Below are 12,527 nucleotides of genomic sequence, written 5' to 3'. Positions count from 1 at the left end.
ACCTCTAGTGGTAAATAGTGATGCCCTTGCTCTGAAGGGTTCAGCAGGGAGTCCCAGTATAAAATAATGCACCAATTCTGCCCTGAGGATGTAGCAGCAGAGCCTGGAGGGTGAGCAAAATCCCTTTCTGGAAAACTTGAATGAACCTTCACAAAGATTCCGCAAAGATGCCTCAGATAGAGAATGCTATGCTTGAGGCCCCTCCAAGCCAGCTTCAGGGAAAGGGCTTCAGGACAGGATTAAGGCTAGGAGATCAGCAGGAGTGCATGCATGGTCCTGTCCGACTCTTTGAGACCCCATGGATTGTAGCCGCCAGGTTTCTCTGTCCATGGAATTTTCCAGGCAAGAATACTGGAGTGAGTTGCCATTTCCTAGCCCAGAGGATCTTCCCAACCCAGGGATTAAACCTGCATCTCTTGCATCGCCAGCATTGGCAGGTGGATTCTTTACCACTGCGCCACCTGGGAAGCCCATAAGTGACCAGGGGCAGAGCCAGGAGGAGACTTTGCAAAATGCTGCATTAGTCAGAGATAATGTGTTTGCAAGAAAGAAAACCCCACTCCAATGGACTCAGACCAAAGGGGGATTAACTGTAAGGATATAGGAGCACAAGGTCCAAGGACAAAAGATACAGCCTGACTGCACAAGGAGAACCACGAGAAACAGATTTGTCTCTTTCCTCCTGTCAGTCTTCCTGAAATCACACTGCCTTTATACCTGCTTATTTTTGTGTGTCCCCTTCATTTCCCCTTCTCTCTGTGAAATTAACTTTTCCCATTCATTCATCATCGTTGACTAAATATGGATACTGCAGCTTCACATCACTTCAGGGACTACAGAGACCTACTGGCATTTTAGTATCCCACATCCAAATTGTACCTAGCGAGTATGCGTTCCCTGCGTGGGTCTGAGTGCTTCCCCTGGTCCAGTTGTTGAGGCCATGTGAGTGGGATCGTCTAGCACAGACAGAGCCAGTAGGGATGACCTGAGGGGGCAAGTCTCAGATAAATGGGGGTGCTCCTTGGACAGATCTCCCAAAAGACCACTATGATAGTGGCTTCTTTGAAAGGGGGGTTCCTGGGAGGAATTGCTTTCTGTTTCCCAGTAAGTGGGAGGATTCACAACTGCCACATTCCAAGGAAGGTGGTGTGCTAGGAATGGATCTCAAATGCGGTCAGAGGTCCAAATTTTTCCCCTCTCTGAGGCTCATCTTCTCCCTTTTGTAGGGAAAAGCGGCTTGGCTATTACAAGATTCACATTTATAGAGGAGCCTTTTTTTTTTTTTTTTTCATAAATACAAGTCTGCCTGAACATCCAATATATAGAAGTTAACAGACTCTTGTTGATGCCAGGGTTTACCTCTTCCATTCTGTGCTTCCCTCCTCGATCCCTCAGAGAAACTCCATAACCTACAGGGTTACTGGGGCAAAATTTTGGAATTGCCTGGAACAGACAACCTCTAATATCTCTTCCAGTATAAATTACACGGGATTCTACTTACCTAGACTCAATCCTATCTGTCTGTCTCCTATCTGTCTATCTATCTATCTATCTATCTGTCCATCTAGAACCTACTCTCTCTTTCCCCCTCTGTCTGTCTACCTATCACTGATGTACTTACAACCTTTTGTTTTCTATCAAGGGTATGCTGAATGAGTAACAGCCGCTGAATATTCAGTCTATGTCATTCATTCATTCAACACTAATCTGCTGAGCAATTGCTATGCTCCAAGTCTAAGGGCCTGGGTAAAATAATGAAGAAACACAGTCCCTGCCCCTAAGACATTCAAAACTGGTGGAATGCAAACATTCACAGAGGCACATGCATGCATATCACACTCACACACACACTTACCACTGAGCCTCAGGCCTAGTCCTCACACCCATGCCAACATACACTTGCAACTGATATACACGTCAACTTTTTGTGCTCAAAGATGCATCTCATACACAGAGATCCTGACCTGGGCCCTCAAGCTCAGTCACTTACATATTTATTGCCATGAATAACTTAGTAACAGCCAACATTTTACCCTGTCCTGTGTATCATTCTAGATGCACTATGGACATTGTATCATTCCACCCTCACATTAGATACTGAAGATACATACTTTTATTACCCCTAGTTAGAGATGAGTAAACCAAGGAGTAAGGAATTACTCACTCAAGAGCTTATAGCTTTTAAATGCTGTATTCAGGGCTTGAACACAAGTAGCCTGAATTTGGAGCATTTGCTCTTAACTAGACACTCTATGCTTCCTCTATACACAGAGCACTCACACACACACACACACACACGCATACACAGACATACTCATATACCCACACATGCATCACCATATATATAACACGCACCCACTCACATACAGACACATGGGAACACGTACATACACAGTGACACTCACATGTGGACAGACATATACATTTGCTTACACAGAGACCCTCACACATAGACAGGCATGAATATTAATGGACACACAGATGCTAAGGTGCACACTGACTTATGTGTGGCCATGTAGATGCAGACACATACGACTTAGTACAGAAAAATAAATAAAGCCAGGAAACACATCTTATGATATATACACACCCATACAAATACTTACAGGTACACAAGCATATGCACACATACCTACAACACACAGGACCTGAATCCAGCTCCCCAGGAGCCAGGATTCCAACCATGTCTCCTCTCTCATTCATTTTCCTCTCCTCTATCCCCAGTCCTGCCCAGCTGGGCACTGAGATAAGAAGTCCAGCCCAAGACACAGTGAAAATAGACTCTAGACTCAGCATCTGGAAGTCCTGGAGTAGAAGGAGGACAGAGACAATGAGAAGGAACTTGACCTGTATCAGGAACACCGGTGTCTCCATCCTTGAGGGTGCGAGCATCTCCTCATAGCAGCGATTGAGGATGCAGAGAACAGGGCAGCCCTGCCCTCTAGGACCTTGGAGTTGACTTGGGGAAGCCAAGCATGCAAACTCCAGACAGCCCGAGCCAAGCAGTGTGAGACTGACCCAAACACTGCTGCAACATAGGGAGAAAGGAAAACTCAACTTACCCTAGGAGAAGAGGCAAGGATCCCATTTCAGAGAACTTTTAGTTCCTTTATTTTCTGGGTGGAAACTGAGGTCCCCAAAAGAGAAATGAGCACATCCATTCTTAATCCTATAAGGGATCCTAGAAGATATATTGTAACCAGCTGGGTGTGAGGCGGCAGGGAGAAAGTGGTCGCCTGCAAAGGGTCAGCTGAAGGAAATTGGAATGAGGACCCTAAAGGATAAATTCCATCCACCTAAGTCATTTCATAATCTCTTCTCATCCTCTCCTTCTACTTCCACCTCTTTCTCTTACAAAGGACTGGAAGTCACCTTTTTCTTTTCCTTCCTCATCACAGTAGATTCTCCGTTCTAAAACACTAGTACATTCAGTCACTTTTCTTCTGCTCCTCTGACCCAGATCTTCTCTGAGTTACTGCCCTCTCTCACCTCTATAATAGTTCCTCAAGTGGCCTGTCTCCAGTCTCACCCCTCCCGATCCACTCTCTACTCTGCAATGAGTCTGCATTTAAAGCAACTTTACTTCTCTCCTGAAACCCCTTTACCAGCTCTTTACCTTCTATGGGATGGGATCGGCCTCCTAGCTAGAAATGTCCTCCATGGTCTGAACCCTGCCTGTCTCTTCAGCCTTAGGTCTTATATGCATCTGCTTTATACCCTTGTTCTGGCTGCTTTGAATTTCCTGGATCTCTGAACTGTTCTACCTCACCTGTGCTGCCTTCGCATGTGCTGGTCTCACTTCCTGGAAGACCCTTCCCATGCTGGGGATGTGATCCTGTGGTCCTAATCAGCTTTAGGGTCATTTCTTCTGAGAAGCCTTCCTGACCCTGCTCCCAGTCTAGAGCTGACCACACTCCACCCTGTGAGCCCTCATCTACAGAACCTCATGCTCATGTGCGCTATCTGCCTCTAAAGTGATCTATTTACACTCATCACCCACATCCCCCACCCTGGACTGCTGGTTTTTTGAAGGCAGAGGCTTTGCCATATCCATACATTACTGACTGGATAAATGAAGACACAGGCTGCATCATGCTGTCATCTTCCAGGAGGGGAAGAAACAGCTTATATAAAAAATAAAGAAGAACTTCTCACTTGGATAATTATGATAAAAGAACCAACTCAGAATGTGAATAGGAGCTCTGGGTTCAACCCCAAATGTGCACTCACATCCCAGGGTCAGCCAGTCTCACCGAGGATCAATTTCCTCTCCCTTTAGTTCCCATCTTCTCTGGCTTCAGGGAAGTTGATTGGAAATCTGAGTATTTTCTTCCTCTTTTTCTCATTGAGAGCGGTTATAATGAAACTGATGAAGTGGTTATTGGTGGAGAGCAAATTGAGAGGGCTGAAGAGTGATTACTACTTAGCAGCAGTGGGGTAAACACACACAAAAGCCCACAAAAACCAAGCCCATAAGTGCTAGGGAGACTAAGCCCAGAACTGAATGCACACAGCAACTGGGTGGAAAAATAGCATTCCTTCTACCCTTATAGGGCTTCCCTTGCAGCTCAGCCAGTAAAGAATCTGCCTGCAATTTAGAAGACCTGGGTTCTATTCCTGGGTCGGGAAGATTTCCCTGGAGAGGAAAATGGCAACTCACTCCAGTATTCTGGCCTGGAGAATCCCATGGACAGAGGAGCCTGGCAGGCTACAGTCCGTGGGGTCACAAGAGTCCGGCACAACTTAGCGACTAAACCACCACCACTACCCTTACAGGTGGAGGTTGAGACACGTCCCCCACGCACACACACGTGCGCGCGCACACACACACACACACACACACACACACAGTAATAAAAGACAGATTAACAGGAGAAGAGCAAACAAACTTAATAACATGTCTACCTTAATGACATGTATACTTCCTGTATACAAGAGAGATGCCCAGGGAAACTGTGTAACTCCCTGAAATGGCCCAAGCCATCATCTTAAATATCATCTCCAGCTAAAGGTGAAGGAAGATTTGGGGGAGCTGGGTGGGGAGGAGGTCAGTTACGGACAGTCACCTGGTAAACAAGGGTTCAGTTGGCTTGCAGAGTTAAGTTGTTATACAGATTTAAGTCTTTGCCTCTCCTTTGATAGAGGTTTCTAGAAGATTCGAGTTATCTTTCTCTTCCTGGTACAGAGGAGACACCCTTACAGATGGAGTTTCCCCTCATAAATGTGAATGTCTCTTACAAAAGATAACTTCTACTCAGGTTTCAGAGCATCTCCTGTGTCTGCTATTTCTTAAAAATAACAGTTCAAAATGATCCTTATGCCCATGTATCATATTTTGCAGTGGTGAATTCTGTCCCCCTTTGCAGCCAATCAGCAAACAAGTCTTAGAAAATCACAGAGAGGAACTTTCAAACAGACAAGTATTAGAGAAAGTCTGTTGTGCAGTCCAGCCACAATACCGGAATCTGGGAGCCCTTGTCTTCGAGAAAAATTAGCTTTGTTTCATAGAATACTTTGCATGTGAATTGGGTTGGCAAGGAGGCAGAGGGGCCTGGTTTGTACATAGCTTATTTCAGTGCCTAAACCTGGTTCTAAACTCATTGAGAAGAGCTACGATTTTTAAGGGCAGCACACTCGGACTCTGGGTCCCAAACAACCCATGCAAGTGCCCCCACCCTTAAATGTAAAAATCGGAGTCGCAAGGTTGCCAGCGAAGTAAAGAAGATATAAGACATGAAGTCACTTTGCAAACATTCAGATGATGACTACAGTACCACCAACATGACCAATCATCTATATTGTGGCTATTTCCCCATTGTAGTGTAGTAAGCTCCTTCTCACATCTCTCTTTGTCCTCCTAGCTTCTAGATTGGACCAAAAGAGATTGTTTTCCACAATCTTTGTGTTTGCCAGCATGTGGAAGGGTATACTCCCTCCCTCAGACATGGAGTAATGCTTTATGAGAACTTAATACATACAAACTGTTGTTTGTGTTGTCTGAGCACAGGTTGGAAAAAGAATTCCCTGATACAGAGAATTTCAGAAGGGAGTGAGTTTATTAAGGGCAGGAGCAGACATAATGAAGTCACAGCAAATGCAGTGGGCCGACCTCCTGACAGACCAGGCAGAGCTGATGCTTTTCATGGGTTAGTAGCTAATTTTTATAGCCTCAAGGTAAAGAACATTCCTGCTGGCAGGCTGGTATTAGGTGAATGGTTAGAACACTACAGAGAGTACCGGGGTGGGCATTTTTGCCTAATTTGGGGTCAAGAAGGTTGCTGGTGATGATCGGGGGGCTTTTGACAATGGTTACAGTGGGGCTCAGTCAGCTTCCAAAGTGACCTTGATTCTGGGCTCCGCTTCTGTGGCCTTGGTACAAGGCCCCACACCTGTGGCCTTGGGGCGGGACTCCATACATACCAGCGTGCTGCACATTTTACATTTAGTACTTAACTTAATCCTCACAATAATCCTTTGAGATATGTGCTATTATGCCCACTTAACAGAGGAAGAAACTGAGGTATTGGGATATGTAAGGGACTCATCATCACATGCATAGCACACACCTGTCATTTATGTAGTGTGCTCGATGGGTCCGCAGTTCAGATTTCACATATTACAGAAGAGGAAGCTGAGATCCTGAAACACTGGTAACTTGCTCAAGGTTGCACGGTGAGGGAGTGACAGACTCCAAGGCTGGAACTCAGAGTTGCTGAAATTTATAATATGTGCTCTTGCCTCCATATCACACTGGCCTCCCCACATGAACCTTGATGCTCTGCAAAAACAGTGAAAAACCTACCTCAGAACTATGGCAAAATGTGCACATGCATATGTGTGTGTGTGTATGCAAGCACACGGGCTTCCCAGGTGGTTTGGTGGGTAAAGAATCTGCCTGCAATGCAGGAGACACAGAGACGTGGGTTCGATCCCTGGGTTGGGAAGATCCCTTGGCAAAGGGCATGGCAACCCACTGGAGAAGCCCAAAGACAGAGGAGCCTGGTGGGTTACAGTCCAGAGGGTCACAAAGAGTCAGACATGACTGAAGTGGCTGAGCACATGCACACACTTTTTCGTGTATTTGTATGTGTATGCACGCATGTGTATGTGCATGTGCGTTTTGGCAGCCTCTAGAAAACTAACTGTAAGCTGAATGATATAAAAACCACTTTTCCTGAGACATCCTTGAAACCCTTTCCCACTCAGTAGGAATTCTGAAGGCTCTTTGGACCTGGGAGACCTGAGGAGATTTACAGACGACCTAATCCTACCCACTTGTGTGTCCACAACTAAAGTAACACCCAAAATGCACTGGGGCAAAAATCAAGAAATTCAGATTTTAGGCTGATATCTGCTGATGTGAGTTCAAGAATGCCACTCAACTTCCCTCAGGCCATCAGTAAATGAAAATAATGCTATCTCCTCTGCTGCACTTAATGATCTTTGACTCTGCCATTGACAGGCGGTGGCTGTCACACGTTCTAGTCCCAGCACAGTCATCTCTGTCTAGCCTGGGGCTATCTCAAGACACATTCTCCATGGTAAACTTGGCCTCAGAACCCTCTATTTGCCTCAGAACCTGGGAGAAGACTTCTCTGGTCCTGAAATGCTAGGCGGGAAGGCGGTTCAGTACTCAGAGACTGCTCCCTGCCTTGATTCCTTCAAGCTCTTTCTGAAGAGTCCAGTAGGCCAGCTCTTGTGTTAGTCTTTCTTTGCTCTTTGGGGACTCCCTGGAACTGCTTTACTTTGCCAAATGTCCCTTCCAGCTGAAACTTCTCAGGTGGAAAAATGGCACATAAAGCCTTTTTTGTCTTCAAAATAGTTGTGGCTGTGTTACATTGTGAACGACAGTAATGCAACTGTGATTGAAAAGGTGATGTCACTTTGTAGCCACAGAATGCTTTTACTGGTGTATAATACACATATCTAAGATCATGGCATCCGGTTCCATCACTTCATGGCAAATAGATGGGGAAACAATAAAGCAGTGACAGATTTTATTTTCTTGGGCTCCAAAATCACTGCAGACAGTGACTGCGGCCATGAAATTAAAAAGCTCTTGCTCTTTAGAAGAAATAGAGAAGGGAAAGGCAGCCCATTCCAGCATTCTTGCCTGGAGAATCCCAGGGACGGGGGAGCCTGGTGGGCTGCAGTCCTTGGGGTTGCATAGAGTCAGACACGACTGAGCAACTAACACTCACATTGGAAGAAAAGTTATGACAAACCTAGACAGTATATTAAAAAGCAGAGACATCACTTTGCCAACAAAGGTCCATATAGTCAAAGCTATGGTTTTTCCAGTAGTCATGTATGGATGTGAGAGTTGGACCATAAAGAAGGCTGAGTTCTGAAGAACTGATGCTTTTGAACTATGGTGTTGGAGAAGATTTTTGAGAGTCTCTTGGACTGCAAGGAGATCCAACCAGTCCATCCTAAAGGAGATCAATCCTGAATATTCATTGGGAGGACTGATGCTGAAGCTGAACCTCCAGTACTTTGGCCACCTGATGTGAAGATCTGACTCATTAGAAAAGACTCTGATGCTGGGAAAGACTGAAGGCAGGAGGAGAAGGGGATGACAGAGGATGAGATGGTTGGATAACATTACTGACTCAATGGACATGAGTTTGAGCAAGCTCTGGGAGATGGTGAAGGATAGGGAGGTCTGGCATGCTGTAGTCCACAGGGTCCCAAAGGGTCGGACACGACTGAGTGACTGAACAATACACATATCATGTGCATATCTCTTGTATATGGTTTGATGAATTTAACAAAGTGAGCACTCCAATGTAAGCACTACCCAGTTCAAAAATAGAAGCCCCCTTCCTGTCCCTCTGGTTATTGCATCTCCCAAATGCAGCACCTGTCCCAGATTCCAGCACCACAGAGTAGCTCTGTCTGATTTTTAACTTTATCTAAGAGGAATCCTACAATGTCTCTTTTGAGCCTGGCTTCTTATAGTCAGTGCTATCTTTGTGAATTTGATCCATGTTGTTGTGTTAATTATAGTTTAACTGACATTATTCTATTCAAAGAACGCAACCTAAATTATGCATCACTTCTACTATTGACAAGCCTGTCAGTTGTTTCCAGTTTTCAGCTGTTCTGAAGTGTGCTGCCTCTTGTTCATGACTTTTGGTGAGCACAGGTACCCATTTCTGATGAAGTGTGTATATGCAATACAGTATTAACAACTAGGGCCATTTTTCAAGGTGATTGTACTTATATCCTACCTGCTTCTTTTTAATTATTTTTAAACATCCCAAGATTCTTTATCCTCCAGTATCTAGTGACTATCAACTCTATTTTCTTCTATTCTTTGAGCACACCAAGATCCTTGCCTCCTTCAGGGCCTTTGCACATGCTATCCTCGTGGCCTGTCATAATCTTTCCAGGTGAAGGATGGACAAGTGCTCACCCTGTAGGTCTCATTATTGATGTGCCCCTTTCAAGCCTGTGACTGTTACGCTCACCACTTCATGCACTGCAACCAGCCCGGCCTGGTAAATAGCCAGCAGTAAGCAAATGTTGGTTAATACTGCTGTTGTTGCAATAGTCTTTTTGCAAAAAGAAAAAACGACCACGTTCCTCTCTCCAAAATTATGATTCCAGGAGTCAGATTTCCTGACTCTTATTCTGATGTGCTGATCCATATGTACCCCCTAAGTGTCCTAAATCCTCTGGGGGTTGGGGGGGGGACGGTGGGGGGTTGGGGGAGCATTAGCAGGGGGAGATCTCCGCAGGCCACCTATCTTCTGGGAGCTGCGCTTCCCATTTAGGGAAGCTGAGCTTCCTGTTCTCTACGGAACGGCCAGCAGAGGGCACTGTGGGAACATGTCCAAGGAGGCAGGGAGCGGTCAGAGTCAGAGCCAGAAGGGATCTTCATTCTGCAGACCCAAACCATCATTTTACAGCTGAGCAAACGGACGCCTAGACAGGAGACGTGACTGACCCAAGGTCACCCTGCTTCTGCTCGGCAAGCAGAGGTGACTCTTCACCGGTTGGCGTTCTCCGCTCTGCTCTGGAGCTGCCAGCACCGAATCAGCCGGCCACCGGTGGGCGCTGCAGCCTTCAGCCGCCGAGACCCCTTTTGCCAAGCCCCTCACAGCCCCTTCCTTGTTCCCGTGGCATCAGAGAAAGGATCTAGATTTTGGAAGCAGGCAAAGCACATAACGCCCTTTTGATTCCACAATGATCTCTTAGGAAGTATTCTACTTTTCTTAATAATAGCTACCAATTGCTGGGAACTTCCTGGGTGCCAAATACTATGCATTACAGATTTCACCCTAAATCCAGGAATGCTTTGCAGGTTCAATTTTTCCGTCTCTTCTGGGAGTCCTTTCCTGATCATCATCCCACTGAAAGAGATCTCTCCCTACACCCATTTCCTCCCCATCACAGCGCCTAGTTTATTCCTATACAGTTCTAACAATTATGTTTATAACAATTCTGGTTATTTACTTGTCTCCTTATTTATTGTCTGTATCAACTCCTCTCCTCCTCCCAGTATACTCTGAACTTAGTGAAAGAAGAAATCTGGAGCTAGACAGGCCTGAGTTCAAGTTCCAACTCATTAATTTACAAGCATTATGACAACCTTGCATTAGTCATTTAAACTGAGGCCCTTCAATCCCTGTATCCAGAAGATACCCTGGAGTAGGAAATGGCAACCCACTCCAGTATTCCTGCCTGGAAAATTCCATGGAAAGAAGAGCCTGGTGGGCTACAGTCTATGCGGTTGCAGAGAGCCAGACATGACTGAGTGGCTGAGTGTGCAGCGCTCACCCTGTATTCGATTACCGTTGGTGATGGAGAACGCTTTAAAAGGCAACCCAGATAGGCATATCTGGGCGTTCCAAGGTCATTCATAGCTATGTAGCTTTGGAAAAGTCAGAAAACTTTTCTGAGCCTCAATTTCTTATTCTGTGAGGTGGAAATGCTGATGATAATACCCATTTCCCAGGGTTGCTATGAGGATGCAGTGAGATTGTGTATTGTGTATAAGGGGATGGCATCTGGCAGGTGCTAACTAAATGTTAGTTTCCTCACCTTGTTACTTAGATAGGGGGAAATGACTCTAAAAAGCACATCTTTTTAAATTCCATATATATGTGTTAGTATACTGTATTGGTGTTTATCTTTTTGGCTTACTTCACTCTGTATAATGGGCTCCAGATTCATGTCAATGTATGGCAAAAACCACTACAATATTGTAAAGTAATTAGCCTCCAGCTAATAAAAATAAATGAAAAAAAATAAAAAAATAAAAATAAAAAGCACATCTTATGATATCTGAAGTTTCTATAATTGATGGCATGACATAGTTTCTAGGTACTATTCTTATATATCTATATATATAGATATATATATAGTGTCTTTTATAGTCAAAGTAATCTTAAATTCATTGATATCTGATAGTAGGTTCCAGAGACAATATTCAAATTCAGGTTTGCCTGACTCCCAAGGTCTATTTCTGGGAAGAAGAGTCAGGTAATGGAGGACAGGGTTGAGAAGAAAATAGACAGTAGAAGTGTGTTCCAACTAAGGTTAATCTGAGCCCAGCTGTCCAGAATGCCCCCACTGCTCAGCTGATATATGAATTTGGAAATATTTTACCATGTAGGTCTGTCTGAATAAGACTCTCATAACCACTGGCTCCTCTGCGCCCCAGCCCCATCCGTAGTCAAGGCAAATAAAAACTTAAAACTGTTAAGGGTCATATTAAAATGCTATGCTTATGTGTCTGGGGCAAGGAGAATCTGGGGCTGAATTAAACAAAGATGTCCATCATCTGCTATTGTCAATAGATAAGTCTGGAGATTGTACCTGTGGTTGCTTGAAAGGACATGACATTTATTGAGTTTCTACTGAGTTCAAGGCATTGGGCTTTGCATTTTGACAAAGGCAAACAAATCAGCTCCTCACCACAACCCTGTGAGGTAGGTGTTATTAATTAAGCTCATTTACATATAGGGTTAAGAGACTTGTCTAAGATCATACAACTAGAAAGTGGCAGAGCATGGACAAGAGTCCAGGGTTACTTGGGCACAGAACAGCAAGGAAATTGGTTGAAATTGCTAGTTATAAACCTTGAATGGTCCAACACTCATCCTGTTTCTTGGATCACAGGGATCCCCAAATTCTGACTGTGTTACCTTTGCAACATGTACCCTGTATTCAAGAAAAATTAGACAAAGGGATGAAAACCCCCATATATAAGCATCCATCTACTTCTCACTCTTCCAAGACTAGGTTTCTTTTTTGGGCGGACTTTGTAGCAGAATGCACCAGCTTGGCCCAAGTTCCATGTTACTCCTTTAGGCCCCAATAACCACATCTAAGGGAGGGTGATAACCCTTACTTTGTTGTGGGACAAGAGCCTAAAAAGACGCTCTGAAAGTTCAGGAGCAATGATCAAAGGAGAAGGTGTCAGCATTGACCCAGCTGGGGAGCCAAAACTTTGGGCACATGGATTTCCAGACCCAAATGGAACAGAAAAGAAAATTAGAAGATTTGAATCCAAGGAG

Source organism: Dama dama, chromosome 10, assembly GCF_033118175.1.
Source record: "Dama dama isolate Ldn47 chromosome 10, ASM3311817v1, whole genome shotgun sequence".
Classification (NCBI taxonomy): Eukaryota; Metazoa; Chordata; class Mammalia; order Artiodactyla; family Cervidae; genus Dama; species Dama dama.
The sequence above is the reverse complement of the archived record's forward strand: the minus strand, read 5'-3'. Positions refer to the sequence as shown.